Source organism: Schistocerca gregaria, unplaced genomic scaffold (genome assembly GCF_023897955.1).
Source record: "Schistocerca gregaria isolate iqSchGreg1 unplaced genomic scaffold, iqSchGreg1.2 ptg000526l, whole genome shotgun sequence".
Lineage (NCBI taxonomy): Eukaryota > Metazoa > Arthropoda > Insecta > Orthoptera > Acrididae > Schistocerca > Schistocerca gregaria.
Window position 1 is genome coordinate 331,551 of NW_026061925.1, and position 12,143 is coordinate 343,693.

A 12,143-nucleotide genomic window follows, 5' to 3' on the forward strand; every position below is an offset into this window, starting at 1 on the left:
TCCTTAAGATTCTGCACGAAAGGAGGACTAGCAGCCGAGTTGAATGGGAGAATGTGAAAAGTGTTCATATGTAGTAAAAACCTGAGAAATCCGTCCGTTTTCGTCATTTGTTATCGAATCAACTTGAAGCCAGATCGTCACATTGGCCGCTCTTCTCTCTGAAACGGTTGTACTTATCGTCTGTAAAGCTATGTCGCGTGCTGCAGTATGCGGAGACACTAAAAGCACCATAGTAGAACACAGATGAAGCTTCTAAGTTGATGTGATAGCCAGTGAGAAGTAGTACAATTCAAGTTTTAGGTATCGATTATTGACTTCCTAGCTGGCTTTTGTGCCTTGGACATGAGCTAGGACCTTAAGATTCTGCATGAAAGGAGGACTAGCAGCCGCGTTGCACGGGAGTTTGTGAAAAGTGTTCATATGTAGTAAAAACCTGAGAAATCCGTCCATCTTCGTCATTTGTTATAGAATCGACTTAAAGCCAGATCGTCACATTGGCCGCTCTTCTCTCTGAAACGGTTGTACTTATCGTTTGCAAAGCTATGTCGCATGCTGCGGTATGTGGAGATACTAAAATCACCATAGTGGAACACAGATGTAGCTTCTAAGTTGACGTAATAGCCAGTAAGAAGTAGTACAATTCAAGGTTTAGGTATCGATTATTGACTTTTTAGCTGGCTTTGGTGCTTTGGACATGAGATAGGTCCTTAAGATTCTGCATGAATGGAGGACTAGCAGCCGAGTTGCATGGGAGAATGTGAAAAGTGTTCATCTGTAGTAAATACCTGAGAAATTCGTTCGTTTTCGTCATTTGTTACCAAATCGACTTAAAGCCAGATCGTCACATTGGCCGCTCTTCTCTCTGAAACGGTTGTACTTATCGTCTGCAAAGCTATGTCGCGTGCTGCGGTATTCCGAGACACAAAAAGCACCATAGTGGACACACAGATGAAGCATCTAAGTTGATGTAATAGCCAGTAAGGAGTAGTACAATTCAAGTTTTAAGTATCGAATATTGACTTTTTAGCAGGCTTTGGTGCCTTGGACTTGGGCTAGGACCTTAAGATTCTGCATGAAAAGAGGACTAGCAGCCGAGTTGCACGGGAGGATGCGAAAAGTGTTCATATGTAGTAAAAACCTGAGAAATCCGTCCGTTTTCGTAATTTATTATCGAATCGACTTAAAGCAGTGCGTCACATTGGCCGCTCTTCTCTCTGAAACGGTTGTACTTATCGTCTGCAAAGCTATGTCGTGTGCTGCGGTATGCGGAGACACTAAGAGCACCATAGTAGAACACAGATTAAGCTTCTAAGTTGATGTAATAGCCAGTAAGAAGCAGTACAATTCAAGTTTTAGGTATCGATTATTGACTTTTTAGCTGGCTTTGGTGCCTTGGACATGAGCTAGGACCTTATGATTCTGCATGAAAGGAGGACTAGCAGCCGAGATGCATGGGAGAATGTGAATAGTGGTCATATGTAGTAAAAAAATGAGAAATCCGTCCGTTTTCGTCATTTGTTATCGAATCGCCTTAAAGCCAGATCGTCACATTGGCCGCTCTTCTCTCTGAAACGGTTGTACTTATCGTCTGCAAAGCTATGTCGCGTGCTGCAGTATGCGGAGACACTAAAAGCACCATAGTAGAACAGAGATGAAGCTTCTAAGTTGATGTGATAGCCAGTGAGAAGTAGTACAATTCAAGTTTTAGGTATCGATTATTGACTTTTTAGGTGGCTTTGGTTCTTTGGACATGAGCTAGGTCCTTAAGATTCTGCATGAAAGGAGGACTAGCAGCCGAGTAGCATGGGAGAATGTGAAAAGTGTTCATATGTTGTAAAAACCTGAGAACTCCGTCCGTATCCGTCATTTGTTATCGAATCGACTTAAAGCCAGATCGTCACATTGGCCTCTCTTCTCTCTGAAACGGTTGTACTTATCGTCTGAAAGCTATGTCGCGTGCTGCGGTATGCGGAGACACTAAAATCACCATAGTAGAACACAGATGAAGCTTCTAAGTTTATGTAATAGCCAGTAAGGAGTAGTACTACTCAAGTTTTAGGTATCGAATATTGACTTTTTAGATGGCTTTGATGCCTTGGACATGAGCTAGGACCTTAAGATTCTGCATGAAAGGAGGACTAGCAGCCGAGTTGAATGGGAGAATGTGAAAAGTGTTCATATGTAGTAAAAACCTGAGAAATCCGCCCGTTTTCGTCATTTGTTATCGAATCGACTTAAAGCCAGATCGTCACATTGGCCGCTCTTCTCTCTGAAACGGTTGTACTTATCGTCTGCAAAGCTATGTCGCGTGCTGCGGTATGCGGAGACACTAAAAGCACCATAGTAGAACACAGATGAAGCTTCAAAGTTGATGTAATAGCCAGTAAGAAGTAGTACAATTCAAGACTTAGGTATCGATTATTGGCTTTTTTGCTGGCTTTGGTGCCTTGGACATGAGGTAGGACCTTACGATTGTGCATGAAAGGAGGACTAGCAGCCGAGTTGCACGGGAGTATGTGAAAAGTGTTCATATGTAGTAAAAACCTGAAAATCCGTCCATTTTCGGTATTTGTTATCGAATCGACTTAAAGCCAGATCGTCACATTGCCCGCTCTTCCCTCTGAAACGGTTGTACTTATCGTCTGCAAAGCTATGTCGCGTGCTGCGGTATGCGGAGACACTAAAAGCACCATACTAGAACACAGACGAAGCTTCTAAGTTGATGTAATAGCCAGTAAGGAGTAGTACAATTCAAGTTTTAGGTATCGAATATTGAATTTTTAGCTGGCTTTGGTGCCTTGGACATGAGCTAGGACCTTAAGATTCTGCATGAAAGGAGGACTAGCAGCCGAGTTGCATGGGAGAATGTGAAAAGTGTTCATATGTAGTAAAAACCTGAGAAATCCGTCCGTTTTCGTCATTTGTTATCGAATCGACTTAAAGCCAGATCGTCACATTGGCCGCTCTTCCCTCTGAAACGGTTGTACTTATCGTCAGCAAAGCTATGTCGTGTGCTGCGGTATGCGGAGACACTAAAAGCACCATAGTAGAACACAGATGAAACTTCAAAGTTGATGTAATAGCCAGTAAGAAGTAGTACAATTCAAGTTTTAGGTATCGATTATTGACTTTTTAGCTGGCTTTGGTGCCTTGGACATGAGCTAGGACCTTAAGATTCTGCATGAAAGGAAGACTAGCAGCCGCGTTGCATGGGAGTATGTGAAAAGTGTTCATATGTAGTAAATACCTGAGAAATCCGTCCATTTTCGTCATTTGTTATCGAATCGACATATAGCCAGATCGTCACATTGGCCCCTCTTCTCTCTGAAACGGTTGTACTTATCGTCTGCAAAGCTATGTCGCGTGCTGCGGTATGCGGAGACACTAAAATCACCATAGTGGAACACAGATGAAGCTTCTAAGTTGATGTAATAGCCAGTAAGAAGTAGTACAATTCAAGTTTTGGGTTTCGATTATTGACTTTTTAGCTGGCTTTGGTGCCTTGGACATGAGCTATGTCCTTAAGATTCTGCATGAAAGGAGGACTAGCAGCCGAGTTGAAAGGGAGAATGTGAAAAGTGTTCATATGTAGTAAAAACCTGAGAAATCCGTCCATTTTCGTCATTTGTTATCCAATCGGCTTATAACCAGATCGGCACATTAGCCCCTCTTCTCTCTGAAACGGTTGTACTTATCGTCTGCAAAGCTATGTCTCGTGCTGCGGTATGCGGAGACACTAAAAGCACCATAGTAGAACACAGATTAAGCTTCTATGTTGATGTAATAGCCAGTTAGAAGTAGTACAATTCAAGTTTTAGGTATCGATTATTGACTTTTTAGCTGGCTTTTGTGCCTTGGACATGAGCTAGGACCTTATGATTCTGCATGAAAGGAGGACTAGCAGCCGAGATGCATGGGAGAATGTGAATAGTGTTCATATGCAGTAAGAAAATGAGAAATCCGTCCGTTTTCGTCATTTGTTATCGAATCGACTTAAAGCCAGATCGTCACATGGGCCCCTCTTCTCTCTGAAACGGTTGTACTTATCGTCTGCAAAACTATGTCGCGTGCTGCGGTATGCGGAGACACTAAAAGCACCATAGTAGAACATAGATGAAGCTTCTAAGTTGATGTAATAGCCAGTAAGAAGTAGTACAATTCAAGATTTAGGTATCGATTATTGACTTTTTTGCTGGCTTTGGTGCCTTGAACATGAGCTAGGACCCAACGATTCTGCATGAAAGGAGGACTAGCAGCCGAGTTGCACGGGGGAATGTAAAAAGTGTTCATATGTAGTAAAAACCTGAGAAATCCGTCCGTTTTCGTCATTTGTTATTGAATCGACTTAAAGCCAGATCGTCACATTGGCCCCTCTTCTCTCTGAAACGGTTGTACTTATCGTCTGCAAAGCTATGTCGCGTGCTGCAGTATGCGGAGACACTAAAAGCACCATAGTAGAACACAGATGAAGCTTCTAAGTAGATGTGATAGCCAGTGAGAAGTAGTGCAATTCAAGATTTAGGTATCGATTATTGACTTTTTTGCTGGCTTTGGTGCCTTGGACTTGAGGTAGGACCTTAAGATTGTGCATGAAAGGAGGACTAGCAGCCGCGTTGCACGGGAGTATGTGAAAAGTGTTCATATGTAGTAAAAACCTGAGAAATCCGTCCGTTTTCGTCATTTGTTATCCAATCGGCTTATAGCCAGATCGGCACATTAGCCCCTCTTCTCTCTGAAACGGTTGTACTTATCGTCTGCAAAGCTATGTCTCGTGCTGCGGTATGCGGAGACACTAAAAGCACCATAGTAGAACACAGATTAAGCTTCTATGTTGATGTAATAGCCAGTTAGAAGTAGTACAATTCAAGTTTTAGGTATCGATTATTGACTTTTTAGCTGGCTTTTGTGCCTTGGACATGAGCTAGGACCTTATGAATCTGCATGAAAGGAGGACTAGCAGCCGAGATGCATGGGAGAATGTGAATAGTGTTCATATGCAGTAAGAAAATGAGAAATCCGTCCGTTTTCGTCATTTGTTATCGAATCGACTTAAAGCCAGATCGTCACATGGGCCCCTCTTCTCTCTGAAACGGTTGTACTTATCGTCTGCAAAACTATGTCGCGTGCTGCGGTATGCGGAGACACTAAAAGCACCATAGTAGAACATAGATGAAGCTTCAAAGTTGATGTAATAGCCAGTAAGAAGTAGTACAATTCAAGATTTAGGTATCGATTATTGACTTTTTTGCTGGCTTTGGTGCCTTGAACATGAGCTAGGACCCAACGATTCTGCATGAAAGGAGGACTAGCAGCCGAGTTGCACGGGGGAATGTAAAAAGTGTTCATATGTAGTAAAAACCTGAGAAATCCGTCCGTTTTCGTCATTTGTTATTGAATCGACTTAAAGCCAGATCGTCACATTGGCCCCTCTTCTCTCTGAAACGGTTGTACTTATCGTCTGCAAAGCTATGTCGCGTGCTGCAGTATGCGGAGACACTAAAAGCACCATAGTAGAACACAGATGAAGCTTCTAAGTAGATGTGATAGCCAGTGAGAAGTAGTGCAATTCAAGATTTAGGTATCGATTATTGACTTTTTTGCTGGCTTTGGTGCCTTGGACTTGAGGTAGGACCTTAAGATTGTGCATGAAAGGAGGACTAGCAGCCGCGTTGCACGGGAGTATGTGAAAAGTGTTCATATGTAGTAAAAACCTGAGAAATCCGTCCATTTTCGTCATTTGTTATCCAATCGGCTTATAGCCAGATCGGCACATTAGCCCCTCTTCTCTCTGAAACGGTTGTACTTATCGTCTGCAAAGCTATGTCTCGTGCTGCGGTATGCGGAGACACTAAAAGCACCATAGTAGAACACAGATTAAGCTTCTATGTTGATGTAATAGCCAGTTAGAAGTAGTACAATTCAAGTTTTAGGTATCGATTATTGACTTTTTAGCTGGCTTTTGTGCCTTGGACATGAGCTAGGACCTTATGAATCTGCATGAAAGGAGGACTAGCAGCCGAGATGCATGGGAGAATGTGAATAGTGTTCATATGCAGTAAGAAAATGAGAAATCCGTCCGTTTTCGTCATTTGTTATCGAATCGACTTAAAGCCAGATCGTCACATGGGCCCCTCTTCTCTCTGAAACGGTTGTACTTATCGTCTGCAAAACTATGTCGCGTGCTGCGGTATGCGGAGACACTAAAAGCACCATAGTAGAACATAGATGAAGCTTCAAAGTTGATGTAATAGCCAGTAAGAAGTAGTACAATTCAAGATTTAGGTATCGATTATTGACTTTTTTGCTGGCTTTGGTGCCTTGAACATGAGCTAGGACCCAACGATTCTGCATGAAAGGAGGACTAGCAGCCGAGTTGCACGGGGGAATGTAAAAAGTGTTCATATGTAGTAAAAACCTGAGAAATCCGTCCGTTTTCGTCATTTGTTATTGAATCGACTTAAAGCCAGATCGTCACATTGGCCCCTCTTCTCTCTGAAACGGTTGTACTTATCGTCTGCAAAGCTATGTCGCGTGCTGCAGTATGCGGAGACACTAAAAGCACCATAGTAGAACACAGATGAAGCTTCTAAGTAGATGTGATAGCCAGTGAGAAGTAGTGCAATTCAAGATTTAGGTATCGATTATTGACTTTTTTGCTGGCTTTGGTGCCTTGGACTTGAGGTAGGACCTTAAGATTGTGCATGAAAGGAGGACTAGCAGCCGCGTTGCACGGGAGTATGTGAAAAGTGTTCATATGTAGTAAAAACCTGAGAAATCCGTCCATTTTCGTCATTTGTTATCCAATCGGCTTATAGCCAGATCGGCACATTAGCCCCTCTTCTCTCTGAAACGGTTGTACTTATCGTCTGCAAAGCTATGTCTCGTGCTGCGGTATGCGGAGACACTAAAAGCACCATAGTAGAACACAGATTAAGCTTCTATGTTGATGTAATAGCCAGTTAGAAGTAGTACAATTCAAGTTTTAGGTATCGATTATTGACTTTTTAGCTGGCTTTTGTGCCTTGGACATGAGCTAGGACCTTATGAATCTGCATGAAAGGAGGACTAGCAGCCGAGATGCATGGGAGAATGTGAATAGTGTTCATATGCAGTAAGAAAATGAGAAATCCGTCCGTTTTCGTCATTTGTTATCGAATCGACTTAAAGCCAGATCGTCACATGGGCCCCTCTTCTCTCTGAAACTGTTGTACTTATCGTCTGCAAAGCTATGTCGCGTGCTGCAGTATGCGGAGACACTAAAAGCACCATAGTAGAACACAGATGAAGCTTCTAAGTTGATGTGATAGCCAGTGAGAAGTAGTACAATTCAAGTTTTAGGTATCGGTTATTGACTTTTTAGCTGGCTTTGGTGCCTTGGACATGAGCTAGGACCTAAAGATTCTGCATGAAAGGAGGACTAGCAGCCGCGTTGCACGGGAGGATGTAAAAAGTGTTCATATGTAGTAAAAACCTGAGAAATCCGTCCGTTTTCGTCATTTGTTATCGAATCGACTTAAAGCCAGATCGTCACATGGGCCCCTCTTCTCTCTGAAACGGTTGTACTTATCGTCTGCAAAGCTATGTCGCGTGCTGCAGTATGCGGAGACACTAAAAGCACCATAGTATAACAGAGATGAAGCTTCTAAGTTGATGTGATAGCCAGTGAGAAGTAGTACAATTCAAGTTTTAGGTATCGATTATTGACTTTTTAGCTGGCTTTGGTGCCTTGGAGATGAGCTAGGACCTTACGATTCTGCATGAATTGAGGACTAGCAGCTGCGTTGCACGGGAGTATGTGAAAAGTGTTCATATGTAGTAAAAACCTGAGAAATCCGTCCATTTTCGTCATTTGTTATCGAATCGACTTAAAGCCAGTTCGTCACATTGGCCCCTCTTCTCACTGAAACGGTTGTACTTATCGTCTGCAAAGCTATGTCGCGTGCTGCGGTATGCGGAGACACTAAAAGCACCATAGTAGAACACAGATGAAGCTTCTAAGTTGATGTAATAGCCAGTAAGGAGTAGTACAATTCAAGTATTAGGTATCGAATATTGATTTTTTAGTTGGCTTTGGTGCCTTGGACATGAGCTAGGACCTTAAGATTCTGCATGAAAGGAGGACTAGCAGCCGCGTTGCACGGGAGTATGTGAAAAGTGTTCATATGTAGTAAAAACCTGAGAAATCCGTCCATTTTCGTCATTTGTTATCCAATCGGCTTATAGCCAGATCGGCACATTAGCCCCTCTTCTCTCTGAAACGGTTGTACTTATCGTCTGCAAAGCTATGTCTCGTGCTGCGGTATGCGGAGACACTAAAAGCACAATTGTAGAACACAGATGAAGCTTCTAAGTTCATGTAATAGCCAGTAAGGAGTAGTACAGTTCAAGTTTTAGGTATCGAATATTGACTTTTTAGCTGGCTTTGGTGCCTTGGACATGAGCTAGGACCTTAAGATTGTGCATGAAAGGAGGACTAGCAGCCGCGTTGCACGGGAGTATGTAAAGAGTGTTCATATGTAGTAAAAACCTGAGAAATCCATCTGTTTTCGTCATTTGTTATCGAATCGACTTAAAGCCAGATCGTCACATTGGCCGCTCTTCTCTCTGAAACGGTTGTACTTATCGTCTGCAAAGCTATGTCGCGTGCTGCGGTATGCGGAGACACTAAAAGCACCATAGTAGAACACAGATGAAGCTTCAAAGTTGATGTAATAGCCAGTAAGAAGTAGTACAATACAAGATTTAGGTATCGATTATTGACTTTTTTGCTGGCTTTGGTGCCTTGGACATGAGCTAGGACCTTAAGATTCTGCATGAAAGGAGGACTAGCAGCCGAGTTGCACGGGAGAATGTAAAAAGTGTTCATATGTAGTAAAAACCTGAGAAATCCGTCCGTTTTCGTCATTTGTTATCGAATCGACTTAAAGCCAGATCGTCACGTGGGCCCCTCTTCTCTCTGAAACGGTTGTACTTATCGTCTGCAAAGCTATGTCGCGTGCTGCAGTATGCGGAGACACTAAAAGCACCATAGTAGAACACAGATGAAGCTTCTAAGTTGATGTGATAGCCAGTGAGAAGTAGTACAATTCAAGTTTTAGGTATCGGTTATTGACTTTTTAGCTGGCTTTGGTGCCTTGGACATGAGCTAGGACCTAAAGATTCTGCATGAAAGGAGGACTAGCAGCCGAGTTGCACGGGAGGATGCGAAAAGTGTTCATATGTAGTAAAAACCTGAGAAATCCGTCCGTTTTCGTAATTTATTATGGAATCGACTTAAAGCAGTGCGTCACATTGGCCGCTCTTCTCTCTGAAACGGTTGTACTTATCGTCTGCAAAGCTATGTCGCGTGCTGCGGTATGCGGAGACACTAAAAGCACCATAGTAGAACACAGATTAAGCTTCTAAGTTGATGTAATAGCCAGTAAGAAGTAGTACAATTCAAGATTTAAGTATCGATTATTGACTTTTTAGCTGGCTTTTGTGCCTTGGACATGAGCTTGGACCTTATGATTCTGCATGAACGGAGGACTGGCTGCCGAGTTGCATGGGAGAATGTGAAAAGTGTTCATATGTAGTAAAAACCTGAGAAATCCGTCCGTTTTCGTCATTTGTTATCGAATCGACTTAAAGCCAGATCGTCACATTGGCCGCTCTTCTCTCTGAAACGGTTGTACGTATCGTCTGCAAAGCTATGTCGCGTGCTGCGGTATGCGGAGACACTAAAAGCACCATAGTAGAACACAGATGAAGCTTCAAAGTTGATGTAATAGCCAGTAAGAAGTAGTACAATTCAAGATTTAGGTATCGATTATTGTCTTTTTTGCTGGCTTTGGTGCCTTGGACATGAGCTAAGACCTTAAGATTCTGCATGAAAGGAGGACTAGCAGCCGCGTTGCACGGGACTATGTGACAAGTGTTCATATGTAGTAAAAACCTGAGAAATCCGTCCGTTTTCGTCATTTGTTATGGAATCGACTTAAAGCCAAATCGTCACATTGGCCTCTCTTCTCTCTGAAACGGTTGTACTTATCGTCTGCAAAGCTATGTCGCGTGCTGCGGTATGCGGAGACACTAAAATCTCCATAGTGGAACACAGATGAAGCTTCTAAGTTGATGTAATAGCTAGTAAGATGTAGTCAATTTAGGTATCGATTATTGACTTTTTAGCTGGCTTTGGTGCCTTGGACATGAGCTATGTCCTTAAGATTCTGCATGAAAGGAGGACTAGCAGCCGCGTTGCAAGGGAGGATGTAAAAAGGGTTCATATGTAGTAAAAACCTGAGATATCCGTCCGTTTTCGTCATTTGTTATCGAATCGACTTAAAGCCAGATCGTCACATGGGCCCCTCTTCTCTCTGAAACGGTTGTACTTATGGTCTGCAAAGCTATGTCGCGTGCTGCGGTATGCGGAGACACTAAAAGCACCATAGCAGAACACAGATTAAGCTTCTAAGTTGATGTAATAGCAAGTAAGATGTAGTACAATTCATGTTTTAGGTATCGATTATTGACCTTTTAGCTGGCTTTTGTGCCTTGGACATGAGCTAGGACCTTAAGATTCTGCATGAAAGGAGGACTAGCAGCCGAGTTGCACGGGAGAATGTAAAAAGTGTTCATATGTAGTAAAAACCTGAGAAATCCGTCCGTTTTCGTCATTTGTTATCGAATCGACTTAAAGCCAGATCGTCACATGGGCCCCTCTTCTCTCTGAAACGGTTGTACTTATCGTCTGCAAAGCTATGTCGCGTGCTGCAGTATGCGGAGACACTAAAAGCACCATAGTAGAACACAGATGAAGCTTCTAAGTTGATGTGATAGCCAGTGAGACGTAGTACAATTCAAGTTTTAGGTATCGATTATTGTCTTTTTAGCTGGCTTTGGTGCCTTGGACATGAGCTAGGACCTAAAGATTCTGCATGAAAGGAGGACTAGCAGCCGCGTTGCACGGGAGGATGTAAAAAGTGTTCATATGTAGTAAAAACCTGAGAAATCCGTCCGTTTTCGTCATTTGTTATCGAATCGTCTTAAAGCCAGATCGTCACATGGGCCCCTCTTCTCTCTGAAACGGTTGTACTTATGGTCTGCAAAGCTATGTCGCGTGCTGCAGTATGCGGAGACACTAAAAGCACCATAGTATAACAGAGATGAAGCTTCTAAGTTGATGTGATAGCCAGTGAGAAGTAGTACAATTCAAGTTTTAGGTATCGATTATTGACTTTTTAGCTGGCTTTGGTGCCTTGGAGATGAGCTAGGACCTTACGATTCTGCATGAATTGAGGACTAGCAGCTGCGTTGCACGGGAGTATGTGAAAAGTGTTCATATGTAGTAAAAACCTGAGAAATCCGTCCATTTTCGTCATTTGTTATCGAATCGACTTAAAGCCAGTTCGTCACATTGGCCCCTCTTCTCACTGAAACGGTTGTACTTATCGTCTGCAAAGCTATGTCGCGTGCTGCGGTATGCGGAGACACTAAAAGCACCATAGTAGAACACAGATGAAGCTTCTAAGTTGATGTAATAGCCAGTAAGGAGTAGTACAATTCAAGTTTTAGGTATCGAATATTGATTTTTTAGTTGGCTTTGGTGCCTTGGACATGAGCTAGGACCTTAAGATTCTGCATGAAAGGAGGACTAGCAGCCGCGTTGCACGGGAGTATGTGAAAAGTGTTCATATGTAGTAAAAACCTGAGAAATCCGTCCATTTTCGTCATTTGTTATCCAATCGGCTTATAGCCAGATCGGCACATTAGCCCCTCTTCTCTCTGAAACGGTTGTACTTATCGTCTGCAAAGCTATGTCTCGTGCTGCGGTATGCGGAGACACTAAAAGCACAATTGTAGAACACAGATGAAGCTTCTAAGTTCATGTAATAGCCAGTAAGGAGTAGTACAGTTCAAGTTTTAGGTATCGAATATTGACTTTTTAGCTGGCTTTGGTGCCTTGGACATGAGCTAGGACCTTAAGATTGTGCATGAAAGGAGGACTAGCAGCCGCGTTGCACGGGAGTATGTAAAGAGTGTTCATATGTAGTAAAAACCTGAGAAATCCATCCGTTTTCGTCATTTGTTATCGAATCGACTTAAAGCCAGATCGTCACATTGGCCGCTCTTCTCTCTGAAACGGTTGTACTTATCGTCTGCAA